Below are 16,136 nucleotides of genomic sequence, written 5' to 3' on the forward strand. Positions count from 1 at the left end.
AATGCTTCAAGCACCAATTGGAAAATAGGAGGACTAATTTCTTGGAATATTTTGTTAAGCATAGATTACACAGTTAGATATGCTAAATTGAAATGGAAAGCAAATACAAAACATGTAAAGCAAAACTAATCTACTGTGAGTTCAAATGCTCCAAGCACCAATTGGAAAATAGGAGGACTACTTTCTTGGAATATTTTGTTAAGCATAGATTACACAGTTAGATAAATCTACGATCAACCGGTTGAACACACTTGCATGAATGGAAAATCTAATCTATCAAACTTGAAAGCAATAAAATGAAATCAAAGCAAAATTACAAAATAAAATATACTCTACCTTATATTCTAATGTGCTCCATAACATCTACTTCACATCTCCTTTCATGTTGAGAACATCAAAGCTTTATTCAAATTCTTCAAAATCACAAAGTACAACAAATCTCTCCAAAGCTTTCAAAAGCCATCAAGGAAGAACTAAAAAATCCAAGCTAAGCTAAGACTCACAAGCTAACAAGCTCTAAACTCTAAGCTAACAAATGAAGGAGAGAGATCTCCTATTTATACCAAAATATGAGAAGCCATCTCATTAATGAGTGTCCATGAATCTCTCCCTATACCTCTAGAGTCCTAATCAAAATAGGAACTGATAAGACACATGTCTTCTTAGAGTTTCAATACAATTAGGAGATGTGACACATATCCTCATGATCCCATGATTCTTTCCACTCAAATTCGAATTTTGCCTTAGAATGCCACATAAAGGTCTTCTAGAAGCCTCCTTTTGACCTACACATGTCAACAATCTCAACCCACTTGTTAGGTATAAGCATATGCACATTATTTTTTAATTTTTAACCACAAATTCACTTAAAAGGCTTAGAATTAATAAAGATTGGAAAAACATAAATGTGGCCTAATGATAATGAAAGTGGGATGAATGTGGTGACATAGTAGTGAAATGGAGGTGATATAATGGACATAATAGTGAAAGTGTAATGGAAATGAATGACATTTTCAAGGCCCAACATACCCCCCAACTGAAGCTATTGCATGTCCTCATGCAATATCTATTACATTAACTCTTTTGATCATTGAGCTTTGGCTTAACTTTGCATGATATCATTTGATAACTTCATATTTTTGCAAAGTGTTTTACTTGAATTGCAACATTGTTGGTTCTTGTGTTACAGCCAATTTTTTTTTTCTTTTTTTTTTTTTTTTGCATTATATTTTGATCCTTGAACTTTGCATAATGATATTTTGATTATTGTTGCAAAGTATATCTCTATCGGATTGCATGATGGTTGGTTCTTGTGTGACAACCATGATTTTGTTTATATCCAATTTATCCTTTAATCATTTTTTGAAGAAAAGCCATTGTATGCTCATAATAACAATGTAATAGTTAATATATGTTGGAAGTATGTGGGCTCCTGAGTATGATATGGACATGGCAAGATATGAAGATGAATGTATTCCCCCCCAACTGATAGTATTGGCAATTTTATGAAATGAGGAAGAGAAATGCTTTTCCAACAGTTATCATTCTAGATTTTTATGGAATTTTATGGTCAAAAGTTAGAAAATGACGTACCTTCACTTACCCTTTGGAATGGATGAGTTGTATGTGTGGTGGCTGAAAAAATCTGATCATATTCTTCTTCAAGTGGCTGAACAAGAAGAGTCATGGATAAAGAGTTAAGATGACTTTTTATTGCTCTACTAAAACTTGTTGAATCTGCTACAAAATGCTGAAAATAATAGTCTTCATGTCTTCAAAACTCATTGGCACAATTCCTACTATGTGAAAAGATGTTCTGATGTCGAACATAGCAGGAAATTGTTGACTTAGTGACCATTAATGGATGCCACTAGTCAACACGAAAACTCTCACCATTGATGACAACGAGAGTCAAGATGCCCAAACACATCTTGCTAGGTATGAATGAATTTGCTGATGTCGAGTCACCTAGAAGATCTAACGAACAAGGGACATTAATGTATTACCATTGTTTGTCAGCATGAGAACTTTCCATTAAGACATGCAAGCCTCAAGATGTCTTTACAAGGAACTTAGACTCAAAGGACTATGGACTCAATAATTTGCATGAAGCAGGGCTTATTTGCGGAATGAAAATGACAGGAAAGGGAAGATGAAAATGGAAGATGGCAATGGAGAGGAGAAATGGCAATGGGCAATAAGCATGTGAATGAACCTCTTTCTTTTATTTGTGGGTTATGAATGGACAAAAAGAGAGGGAAAGTGTATGTGAATGTAAATGGAAAATATGGAGGAAAATGAGATGAATGGTTTATTATGAGGTATGGATGTGATGGAGACAATAATATCTGAAAGTTTTTCAAGTGTTTGGATCTGTTTTTTCATCAGCATATTTCCTCTTTGTTGTTGATCATCCTCTTATGAAACAAATTGGTCTCTTAGAGACACCATTCTCTTGTAGTCATTTGTCCTTCCTCTTGGAACCTGCAAAAAAATAATACTTATTCTGCAATGGAATGTAAGATTATCAAAGGAGAGAGGTGATCAATCTCTCTAGTTATGATATTTACACACAAAACTAAGAATTTGTATTAATGAAACATGCTCTCAAAGGAAAAATCAAAATAATTTATACCTGCTTTGGAATTGGTGCCCCAAGTTGAATGTTGCTTCTTTTCAACAATTTATTTCATTATTTTCCATTTCAAACTCTAATGATGGATTTCTCATTGTGTATATCTTGTTGAGATCTTTCCAACGGTACTTGAATCATCAAAATCTGATTTTGTATGAGAAAGATAGGCTGATTTGAACAATGAGGTTTTTCTTCAGCTGCGGAATTGGACTTTAGCTGCAGAATGTGAACAGTTTCTATAGCTAAAAAATCTTGAATAAAAAGTTAGCCATTCATCTTTCATCAACAGTCCAAAATTAATCAATACCTTCAGAAAAGTGAGCAAATAACTTATTCATTTCATTGATTCAATTTTTTTTTCTTGACATGCGGTGACTTAGTGTGGCGACTTAGTGATAACACACAACTTGACTTCCCTTTGACCAGGGTCTTTTTCATCGACTTGGATCAAATGAATAGGGCACCATCCATGTACTGAGATTTTCCCAGCTACCCATGTGGCTCGTTTCGTCTCTTGACACATATAACCTATAGAAGTAATAAAATGGTTGTGGAATTTCCAGTTAGCTGCGGAATCAGGCTGCTTTCCGCAGCTAAAAGACAATCAACAATCTGTTTTTTGATTTAAGCTATTGGAAAAGAGATTTTATGCAGGCCAATAATAGGGAGAGAGAGACTAAGATCACAGCTGGTGCGCAAGACCAATTATTCATGATTTTTTTTTCACTGTTTGCCTGAAAAATAAAAACTTTGAAATATGAAGCAAAATAGTTTTAATGATGGAAATATATCAGAGTACCAACTCTTGTGCTGCTCATATTTTTTTTAAGTTTTTGTCACCAACAATTCCTATGCATGCTGTAACAGAAACACCTAAGTCAATCTTAAAATAATTGGGAAGTTTAACGTGCATGTGCACTACCTACTCGACTCTACATCTCTGAGAAATGGGTCATTCAGAAGTGCTGCAGCAGAAGGCCTTGCTGATGCATGTTATGAAACCAACTCACAAAAAGATAGAAAAGAGAGATCAACGCCTTAGAATTCAGCCTCTTCGAGGGGGCAATCTCCTTTACATTACACAAATGAACAATTCTTGGATGATACAAATGAAAAGACCTCCTTTTTATATATAGGAGTCTAAGGGGTCATAACATAATCAGAGCCAACATAAAAATAATAATGCAAGGACACAATAATAACAGTAGTGGGCTTCTATGGGGCACAATAGTAACAATATTGGCACTACATGGGTACATCAATATAATAAGTGGGTTGTACTAATAACAATAATGGGTTACACTAGTAGTATAGGGGCCTAACATGCCCCTCTCCTTCAAAAAGCATTGTCCTCAACGCTTGAGTAGTTCTTGATGCTTCTGTATAAAATTCTTGTCCTCCCATGTGGAATCTTTAGCGGGTAAGTTCTTCCACTTGATGAGATACTTTGAGATTGATCGATTTTGTAGCTGTCGGGTTCTTGTTTTTGTGACTGCTCCAGGTTACAATATGATTTTTCCTTCCTCTTCAATTTCTGGCAATATTGTTTGAATTGGGATCTTTTGCAACTTTTGAATAAGTGGCCATACTTCTTCATCCTTCTTCCATTCATCCCTTGCTTCGTTTATCCAATCTAGTTGGATAATAGAAATAGCACAAAACAATGCTTCCACATCCTCATCCTTGAAGAGTCTTTCCATTCGGTAAGGTCGCCATTTTTTAAGTGCATGTAGTATTGCCAACATTTCCTTTTCATAAATAGCTTGCTTGAGATGTAGCAGTAAAAATACCCAATCACCTACATCAAAACATTTTTCACTACAATGTTGATCTACCTGTTGTTTCATTTGATTTTGCACCAAAGTGGCATTATCCTTTAAAAGTTGGAGAACTTGTTATTGATGCTCGATGTGATATTTCACTGCTTGAACCTTTTTCTTCTTGATATGTCCTTCTATCTCTAGAGTTTGAGGAGTGGTAATTCTTCCAATCCTTTACAAGATATGGTCGGATTCATTTCTTGATGCTCGATGTGATATCTCACTTCTTGAACATTTTTCTTCTTGATATGTCCTTCTATCTTGATAGTTTGAGGAGTGGTAATTTTGACCAATGAATTACAAGATATGTTTGGATTCATTTCTTCTTTCTCTATGTGATCTTTCACTTCTTGCACTTTTTCTTTCTGATATGTCCTTCTATCTTGAGAGTTTGAGGAGTGGTAATTCTTGCCAATGCTTTACAAGATATCGTCTGATTCATTTCTTCTTTCTCTGGGGTGGGGTCCTGGTGTATATCTTCTTCTTTTGATGTTTCTTGATCATTTTCTTCCTCCTCTTCATATTCTATGTAAAATAATTTCTTCTCATTACACTTATGACCTTTAGTGCATTTGCTATCACAATTGAAACAAAGCCCTTTTTCTCTTTTTTCTTCCAATTGTTGTGGTGTAACCCTTGTAGGTTGTGGAAGGCTAGGAGAAACAATACTTCCATATTTATAGTTCTGATGGTTATGCTTCCTAGTTTCCATAATTTTGCTTTCCACTATGTCACAAAGCCCTTTTACTCTTTCCAATTGTTGTGGTGTTTCTCTAAATAAGGTGTTGCTCTTTGTATCTTCATAATGTGCTATCATTTCCTCAGTGAAAATTGACCACGTAACAAGTTGTTTACGAGAACAAAGGCCTTCATACCATAAAAATTTATCCGGTTCTAAATATGAAGATGCAATACATACCTTTTGTAACAGTGGTACACCATGTAGATCAAAATATTGCTCCATCTGAAGTATCCAATTTACCGGATCCTTGCCATCAAACTTCTTCATCTTGCTTTTTCTTGATTTTAGGAGCTCGATCTTGAAACGGCTGTAACTCTGTACTTCTAGATCTTTAAGTTCTGAAATTACGACCTATAGTATCCCTCTGTGTCCTCTTTCCAATGCCACCAGTCTGATCCAAATTGGATTCTCCAAGAAAGAGTTATGCACAATCTCTCAAGATGACCTGATTATAGACCTTTCGAGAAGAGTGAAATTGTATGAAGTGCCACGTGTCACTGTTTCGACATTTGGCTCTAAAACATATAAAAAAGAAACTACAGTCTGTCCTCTTTCTGTACCTTCTTACAAAATTTCAATCTAATGCTCAGAGAGGAAGTTATGACGATTTTCCCCAGGTCACCTGTTTGGAATGTAATTCAGGAGTCTGCAAAAAGACCAAGTTCCTCAGATCATATCTCTGCAAATATAACGCCAAAAGCTCTAAAATTCTGACCCGAGATTCTGCGCGAATTCTTCTCAAATGGGTGTTTTTTTTAGCTTCTGAAACATCGCAGAAAAAAAAAAAAAAAAGTTATAGTGAAAATTCCACTATGACCTGTTTGGAGTAGTGAAACCCTAGAATCCAAAGCTCTGATACCAAATGTTATGAAACCAGCTCACAAAAAGATAGAAAAGAAAGATCAATGCCTTAGAATTCAGCCTCTTCGAGGGGGCAACCTCCTTTACATTACACAAATGAACAATTCTTGGATGATACAAATGAAAAGACCTCCTTTCTATATATAGGAGTCTAAGGAGTCATAACATAATCAGAGCCGACATAAAAATAATAATGTAAGGGCACAATAATAACAATAGTGGGCTTCTATGGGGCACAATAGTAACAATATGGGCACTACATGGGTACATCAATATAATAAGTGGGTTGTACTAATAACAATAAGGGGTTACACTAGTAGTATAGGGGCCTAACAATGCAACTATCATACATTTTCAATAACTTGCCTTATTTCTTGATTGGTAACCTTTTCCACTGCCGCAGGCCTTCACCTTCTTATAAATTTGAACAACGCTACCGCACTCACCGTAAGGAATCTCCAGAGTAACCATCTCCAGCAAGCATATGCCAAAGGAATAAACATCGACAAGCTATAATCCTCTTCATATAATTCTGGTGCCGTATTTGATCATCTTACTGTTAAACAGGAAGTAGCGGAACAGGATTAGACGGGTGGCGGAAGACGTGTTTCCTCAAACAACCAAAGCGTGCCGTGTTTAAACTGTTCTTTGTTCATTTAATAGAAATCCTTTTTTTCACACGCATTCAGTGACACAGTGGATGACCTGGCAGCCAGGGAAATCGGATCTGGGCGGATTTCTCAAAGAAATCGGAATATGGTCGCAACTGTTCAGAAAAACAATTGTTTTTCCTCACGCGGCATGCAAAAATAGGCCTCAAAGAACCGAGAAATTCTCTCAAACCGCCACGAATTTCTTAAAACGATTTCTGGGTTATCTAATTGACCCTATTGGCGAAAAAAACCCATGTTTTATTTTTCTCAAATTCGTCTCCGTTTGGCCAAATCGTGCATTTGAAGTTTGACGTTTTTTAGCTATTACGCATTTTTTTGTCTGTAAGGTGTATTACACAGGCGCAATGACAGGGCTGAAGAATTGGGGCAACTAACCATCTCTCGTGTCTTTCTAGAAGAAATTAGTCACAGGTTTGTTATCTGAAGATAGAAGAATGAGCCAATCATCGATCCGCAGTGAGAATTGTTGATTTATTATCCTCATGTTTATTCAATATTTAAGATTACCTGATACGGGAACAACTCTTTTCTCTACTAGTTTATTAACAAAGAAACCAGAGAGGAAATGTCAAACGATGACGCCCAACCCACGGGTTGCTAAACAATTGCTGCAGTGGTTGTTTTTAATTCATATTGGTACCTTGGATTTTTAAAACAACGATTTAATAATTTTGCTGAAGCTTGCAGCTTAGATTGTTTACATCGCAGGTTTTGTAGGCGGTGGAAATCTAAGTGGCAGCAATAATTGTATTGAGCTCATTGATTCATTTTCAGGTTGGGACAATGCCGAGGCCCCTTAATGGAGTTAACATGGATCTACAAATTTGCATTCACCTCCTCGTTGTTACCTAATCGTTTAACATTCGAACCCTTGGTTTTTTCGCATATACAGTGCATTTTTTTTATTTTGCAGGTTTGTTTCAGGGCCAAGGCTTCAAACAGGAATGCAGATTTTTCTATTGAGGCCACAGTGAAAGCTAGGATTGAAGATAGCCATAGATTGTTTTTCTTCTTTTTTTCTTCTCTGAAATTGTAAATTTTTATAAGAAGGATTAATGATTTTCAATTTCAGGCAACAAAGACTCCAAGAAAAACATGTTAAAAACAAGACTTTGACTGAGGTTTTAAGCTGATTTTTTATCAGTCTGGGTTGGGTGACTAGGATAGGATCCATGTCAGGATAATTCTGGAGATGCCCATGTGGTCAATTTCTTCATTGGATGCATGTAACCTGCTAAACCTTGAAATTAGCTTGGGAATTCACAATTAGCTGCGAAATCAGGCCACATTCCGCAGCTAAGTTGCAAAATCTTATTAAAACAGGATACAGTGTTTTGAGGACCACTACAAACCATAACCAGTCAATCTTGGACAGTTGAACCTATCAAAGCAGTTGGGTTTCATTTTATTTTTTTTAACTATATATATATATATATATATATATATATATATATATATATATATTAACGAATCAATTGAAATGATGAAGTTTATTTTGTCTATTTTTTTTTCTTTTTTTACATAACAATTTTTTTCTGATCCTCCAGATCACACAAAGTGCAGGAGGAGAGCATACTCAAGAATTATTAATTTTTTTTTAGATGTAAGAAATAAGGTTTCCTAATTACACTTCCCTGGAAACAGCGCCAAAATGTCTAGTCAATTTAATGTCTTAAATTGCTCTACATAAATTATCAATCCGAGTATCGTAAACTGATGAAGTGTGGTGCACCATATGTGCTTAGTTAACCTTTCTCTTACTTCGTTGTTTTATAGTTTATGTTGTTTTTGGGGGTTTTGTTTCTCATGCTTAAGGAAATTAATATAAGAAAAACTAATCTACTGTGAGCTCTAATGCTCCAAGCACCAATTGGAAAATAGGAGGACTACTTTCTGGACTATTTTGTTAAGCATAGATTACACAGTTAGATATGATAATTTGAAATGGAAAGAAAATACAAAACATGTAAAGCAAAACTAATCTACTGTGAGCTCAAATGCTCCAAGCACCAATTGGAAAATAGGATGACTACTTTCTTAGAATATTTTGTTAAGCATAGATTACACAGTTAGATATGCTAAATTGAAATTGAAAGCAAATACAAAACATGTAAAGGAAAACTAATCTACTGTGAGCTCAAATGCTCCAAGCACCAATTGGAAAATAGGAGGACTACTTTCTTGGAATATTTTGTTAAGCATAGATTACATAGTTAGATAAATCTACAATCAACCGGTTGAACACACTTGCATGAATTAAAATTGCATGAATGGAAAATCTAATCTATCAAACTTGAAAGCAATAAAATGAAATCAAAGCAAAATTACAAAATAAAATCTACTCTACCTTACATTCTAACGTGCTCCATAACATCTACTTCACATCTCCTTCCATGTTGAGAACATCAAAGCTTTATTCAAATTCTTCAAAATCACAAAGTATAACAAAGCTCTCCAAAGCTTTCAAAAGCCATCAAGGAAGAATTACAAACTCCAAGCTAAGCTAAGACTCACAAGCTAACAAGCTCTAAACTCTAAGCAAACAAATGAAGGAGAGAGATCTCCTATTTATACAAAATGATGAGAATCCATCTCATGAATGAGAGTCCATGAATCTCTCCCTCTACCTTTAGAGTCCTAATCAAAATAGGAATTGATAAGACACATGTCTTCTTAGAGTTTCAATACAGTTAGGAGATGTGACACATATCCTCATGATCCCATGATTCTTTCCACTCAAATTCGAATTTGGCCTTAGAGTGCCACATAAAGGTCTTCTAGAAGCCTCCTTTTGACCTACACATGTCAAAAATCTCAACCCACTTGTTAGGTATAAGCATATGCACATTATTTTCTAATTTTTAACCACAAATTCACTTAAAAGGCTTAGAATTAATAAAAATTGGAAAAACATAAATGTGGCCTAATGATAATGAAAATGGGATGAATGTGGTGACATAGTAGTGAAATGGAGGTGATATAATGGACATAATAGTGAAAGTGTAATGGAAATGAATGACATTTGCAAGGCCCAACATATCATGTGCCCTAGCCTCTCCACCAAATTTCATGGCTAGAGCACATCTGATGCTACCCAAAATCAACAATTTATTGGCTAACGTGAAGAGGGTTGTGCTTGTCATTACGGGAGATTTGTTAGACACCATTTTACAAACTTGTATATCTTACATATATGCTCAAGAAGAGCTCTTTACATATGTCTTTGACTCTTTGACTTTCCTAGACCTATGGAATGAGAAAGAAACTCATTCTTATAATTTTACAAAAATAATACTTCTTTTTATTGACAAGTACAAAGATCAAAAGTACATTTGTAAATACCGCACCTAGTTACACTTTCTTCAACACTCCCTCTTAACTAGGGAGGTATTTATAATGGTACTTGGTCATTCTCAATCTAAATAATTTCTCATAAGAAGAATCGGATTGGTAATCCCATCTATATAGCATCATATCAATCAGCATTGTCATAGTGCAAGGCCTTAATTAATAGTTCCATCTATTTACAAGACAATGAGCTACAATGCTAGGAGACCAATGATTTATAGACACCTTCATCATTGTCTCTCAAGGTACATACCCACTAGGGTGTTCACTGAGTATGACCTTCTAAGACTATTCTTATCTTGTGTTCCCAACCCTCAAAAAATATTGGTCCTCTTGCCTACTCTTATCTTGGATGCCCTACACATCCTCAAAGAGTATCAGATGCTAGATGATTACACAACCCTCCATTCTTTCTTCCTAGGTTAAGAGAAGAATGATGTGTCTATAATGTGTCTACATTTCCATTCATGGCCTTCATCTAGACTTACGGACGTTAGTCCTGGTCTAGTGCATGACACATGAAATAGAAAAACACAATTGTCACTCCTTTGTAATCAGGGGTGATCTAATTCAGACTCCCTCTTGATCAGGGACTTGTCAAAGTTCCCTCTTAGCTAGGGACTATTATATATATCAAAAACTTCTTCTTCGTGGGTCCTTCAGCTACTTGATCAACTTCTCTCCTTGATGTCATTTAGTTGAGATTATTTTGCGTAGGTTAACAACCATCGATCACTTTCCTTCTTATTTTGTCATGTCATTCCTTTCTTCATGGAAAGTAGCCTTCTTGATACATATATGGAACCTTCTTCATATGGATACTTCTTTTCTCTCCTTGCTTCTTTTAGTATTTTCCATTCATTGCATGAATGTTGGTTGTACTTGTACTTACAAGTCTTGTTCTAGTAGCCCTACATGAACTCATCCAGATATTATTCAAGAAATCAAAAAATCATATTAAATTAAATCATACCTATGAGATGTCTCTTCATCATGACATCTGCTTGTAGGTATCAACATCTTGCACACTTATTGACATATCTTCCAAAGATATCCATTTTCAAGGGTCTTCATCTTTTTAAGACTTTCATCAGAGTCTTTATATCTTTCTGGGAGATTTCCTAGTGAAATCTTCTTGGTCTTTTAAATGTTGATTTCCTTCACCATGGTTTCATACCTCACGATCTCTTCCTTCCTCACACATTCCATTCCTTGGAGCTTCTGATCATAGTTTCTTAGTCAACTACCTCATACTTCATATGAGGACATATTATGTAAATTTCATCTAGTGTGACTTATGCCTGCCTTCATTCTTTCAAAGGAGAAGATCATATTTCTCTTGATCATGCTTCTTAATATAGAAGCAATGGTCCATGTTACCTGCAACCATATATCATGACATTATAATATTAAACACAAGCATACATAACTTATTTTATCTTTACGTCATCTAGGCTTCTTTCAGCAGCTTCCTTGATTGAAGTGTCTTTAACCCCTTGATCTGCTTCTTCTCTTATGTCACCATAACATCATCTATGAATTCCTCAAGTTGGAGTTCTTGATGAAACACTTACTTCTCCTCTAGATTAGTGAACCCTTCAATGAGTATTATGTCAGAGTATCTTGAGGATCTTTGTATATCCCCATATGGAAAATGTTTCCTTTTTGACTTGATGTATGATGAGCCTTATCCTGGATGACTTCTTCCTTTCCTTCAATGTCCACTGAGATTCTCAAGAGTTATATCCTACATGTTTCTCTCCCATGGATTTTTTCCTTCATTATTCCCATGGTGATGTCACAGGCACTTGTTTCTAATGCTTCCATGATGCCACGATGCATCTTATTATCATTATCATACCTTATAATAGAAGCTTATGATAGGACCCTTTTGTGAGGGATGCTATCCCAATCATAGTAGAGATCAACTACTCCCTCTTTCATTGGCCCTTTTCTTTAGCATCCTCCATCTATCCGGTGATATGAGCTTCCATAATTTTAGCTATACCTATTCTTCCTTGTTTGAGGACCAAACTTCCCTTTCCTTTCTGCACATGATTAGTCCTTTACCCTTCAATACTTTTTCATCAACTTGTCTTTCTCTAATTAGCATAGAGACCATAAGTTGTTGAATGAGGCAACCTTCATGGTATTTGTTACCTTGATTAGTGAATTATAGATCAATGATGGTTATCTTCCTTCTAGATCTTGTATATGAGACCTTATCAAGATATCCTACATCCTTTGATATTGTTTACTTTTATGTAGATCAGATTTAATGTGATCTTCTTCATTGCACCTACAGAGAATGAGTTTATCATATACATCTCTTTGATGTCTCTAATGTTGCTATATGAGGGGGTCTTTTCATAAGTATCCCTTTTCATAAACTCAGAGGAGACCTTTTTATATGTTTAATGATTTCAGCTACTTAGAGGACTATGACTATCCTGTTGGGTTGTGTTATATTCTTTCCACGACTAGCCCACGTAGTTAACCAGGGGTTAAAGGGGTTGGGGGGGGAGTGGTTCATAGGGGGTTTGAGGGGTACCCGTAACCCCACTTGGAAAATTTTGGTTTTGGACCTTATGTTAGGTTGGGCAGACCCACCTATGGTTTTGTGCATGATTTTCGCACATGTTTTTTGGACATGATGGTTTTCGGTCCATGGTATTGGATGCTTCGACATTTATAAATATGTATTGTAACATTGAAAGGAATATAATGAAAAATCAAGCTCGTAGTCCCGGTTTTGAGATCCAGGGGAAAATCTCTGTGTATATGTGTTTTATGTGTTATGCTCTCGCATTGTTTATTTTCTGTGTTTTAGAATTCATATGCAGGTAATTTCTGTACGGGGTTAAAACCTACATTTGGTATCGGAGCAAGTTTTGGCTTCAAGGGGACGCCTTTGTTGCTGAGGGGTTTCGCTCGGGCCTGTGGTAGACCCTGTTCAATGAGAGATCTGCGAGATCGATTCTAGTGGCAAAAGAAGATGGTGAGCAGTGGAAAGATAGAGATTGAGAAATTTAATCGTCAAAGTTTTGAGTTATGGAAACTCAAGATGGAGGATCTATTGGTGGATTAAGATCAGTGGATCGCAGTAGATCTGGGTACTAAACTAATGAGAGTGTCTGATGAAGAATGGAAGAAGTTGGATCAGAAGGAAAAGAGCACAATACGATTGTGTGTCTCAGATTCAGTATTGTTGAATGTATCAGGGGAAGCTATGGTGAAGGCCTTGTGGGACAAGTTAGGGACTTTGTACCAATCTAAGTCTCTGGTGAATAAATTGTTCCTGCGGAAAAAGCTGTATAACCTGAGGATGAAAGATGGAGACTCGGTAACAGAGCATCTGAATGCATTTAATACTGTGGTAAGTCAGTTAGCATCTGTTGATATTAAAATTTCAGATGAAGATAAGTGCATCAGTTTGTTGTGTTCTCTACCAGATTCTTGGGATATCTGTTCTCTATCAGATTCTTGGGATAGTCTGGTTATTGCAATAGGTAGCAATGCAACTGCCTTGCAGTTTGATGAAATAGTCTCAGCCCTGCTGACGGAGGAGATGAGATGGAAGAATATGGAGATCCAGAATGGTGATGCCTTGTTTGTATGAGGACGATCCTAGAACAGAAACAAAAATAAGTCATCGAGTGGGAGATCTAAATCTCCTAGAAAACCTATAAAGGTGGTGGGCTGGAAATGCGGAAAGGAAGGGCACTACAAAAGAGATTGTAAATCTAAAGCTCCTGATAAAGGAAATGGATTTGATGATGCTCCTTCAACAGAGGCGAAAACCACCTCAGATGAAGGTGGGGATGTGTACTTGGCTTCTTCAAGTACACATGTAGATCATGAGGCATGGTTAATTGAATGAGGTGCATCATTTCACTTCACTCGCCATAGAGAGTGGTTCTACGAGTATTGGAAATATAATGGTGGTGATGTCTTCTTGGGGGATGAAAGGAAGGCTAGAATCGTTGGTCGCGGAAAAGTAAAGTTGAAGTTGCAAGGTGGAAGGGTTACAACACTTCCGGGTGTTCTGCATATTCATGCATTGGCCAGAAATCTGATTTCTGTAAGCAAGTTGGATGATGCAGGTGTAAAAACAATGTTCGAAAAGGATACCTGCAAAATGGTTTGGGGAGCACTGGTATTGATGCAAGGAGTTTGAATTGGAACTTTGTACAAGTTGCAAGGTAGCACTGTTATTGATGGGTGCAACAGTTTTGTGGTTCCTGAAAGTGGAGCAGAAAATCTAGTGGTCTCTGGAGAGAAGACCATGTTGTGGCACAAAGGCTTGGACATATTGGAAAGAAGGGCATGTGAATACTTCATGGTAAAGGTATGAGTAATAGCTCTCTGGATTTTAATTTCTGTGAAAATTGTGTATATGGGAAGCAGAATCGGGTGAGTTTCCCCTCTGGTAGTAAGAGGGCAAAACAGATATTAGAACTTGTGCACAGTGATGTGTTTGGACCTGTGAAAGTTCCATCACTGTGTAAGTCTGTGTACTATGTATCATTTATAGATGACTTCTCAAAGAATACATGGATATATTTCCTTAAGAAGGAATATGAAACCTTTGACAGGTTTAAAGAATTTAAGGCTCTCGTGGAAAATCAGATAGAGAAGAAGATAAAGGTGTTGAGGACAGATAATGGTGGAGAGTTTTGTAGCAAGGAATTTGAAGAATTCTGTAAAAAGTGTGGTATAGCACGACAAAAGACTACTCCATATACACCTCAACAAAATGGAGTAGCAGAAAGAATGAATAAGACGTTGATAGAAAGGGCAAGAAGCATGCTCAATGGTGCCGGGTTAGGACAGGAATTCTGGGCAGAGGCGGTGGATATTGCATGCTACCTGGTCAACAGGTCACCTTCATCAGCGTTGGAGGATAAGACTCCACAAGAGGTATGGACTGGTAAGAAACCCTCTCTTTCACGTTTGAGGGTATTTGGATGTGATGCATATGTACATGTTCCAAAGGAGAAACGAACCAAGTTGGATAGTAAATTTGAAAAGTGCATCTTTATTGGGTATAAGGATGGTTTAAAGGGTTATAAGCTTTGGAACCCAATAATAAGGAAGGTTGTGTATAGTTGAGCTGTGGTGTTCGGAGAGGTGAAAGATGTTATTAAACATGAAGTCCAACCAAAGGAACTTGAGAAGATAGAGTTTGAGCTAAAGGAGGAAGAATCAGACTCTACAGCAGAGGAGGAATCGGAAGATGAAGAGCCACAAACTCCGGCTGTGAGAAGATCAGTTCGAGAAAGAAGGCAGCCAAAAAGGTATAGCCCATCTGCTTTCTATTCAAATTTTGCTTTGTCTGTTACTGATGATGATCCCAGAACTGTGAAGGAAGCAGTGGATTTAGAGGATGGAAAACTCTAGAAAGAGGCCATGGTTGATGAAATGGCATCTTTGCACAAAAATGAGACTTGGGATCTCGTGGAGTTATTGGCTGGAAGGAAACCCATTGGCAGCAAATGGGTGTTCAAAAAGAAGACAAATGCAGAAGGAAAAGTGGAGAAATACAAAGCTCGGTTGGTAGCAAAAGGTTATTCCCAGGTGCCTTGAAGTGATTTTGGTGATATTTTTTCTACTGTTGCCAAGGGAACTTCTATTAGATTACTTTTATCTGTTGTTGTTGCTTTTGATTTTGAGGTAGAACAGATGGATGTGAAGACAACATTTGTTCACGGGGATCTGGAAGAGGAAATCTACATGAAGCAACCTGAAGGCTTTGTAGTGAAGGGTAAGAAAGAACCAGTATGCAAGTTAAAGAAGTCTCTGTATGGGTTAAAACAGTCACCAAGGATGTGGTATCAGAAATTTGATACATTTATACGGGGACTTGGCTTCACAAGAAGCAAAGTATATCATTGTGTGTATTTTAAATTAATTGGTGATCGTGTTATTTATATGGTCTTGTATGTGGATGGTATGTTGCTGGTTAGAAATGACAAAGAAATTATCCAGAATTTGAAGACCCAATTGTCCTCCAAACTCGACATGAAAGATCTTGTGCTGCAAACTATATTTTGGGC

Source organism: Pinus tabuliformis, chromosome 3_2 (genome assembly GCF_031772625.1).
Source record: "Pinus tabuliformis cultivar Carrire ecotype Pingquan chromosome 3_2, CPIR1, whole genome shotgun sequence".
Lineage (NCBI taxonomy): Eukaryota > Viridiplantae > Streptophyta > Pinopsida > Pinales > Pinaceae > Pinus > Pinus tabuliformis.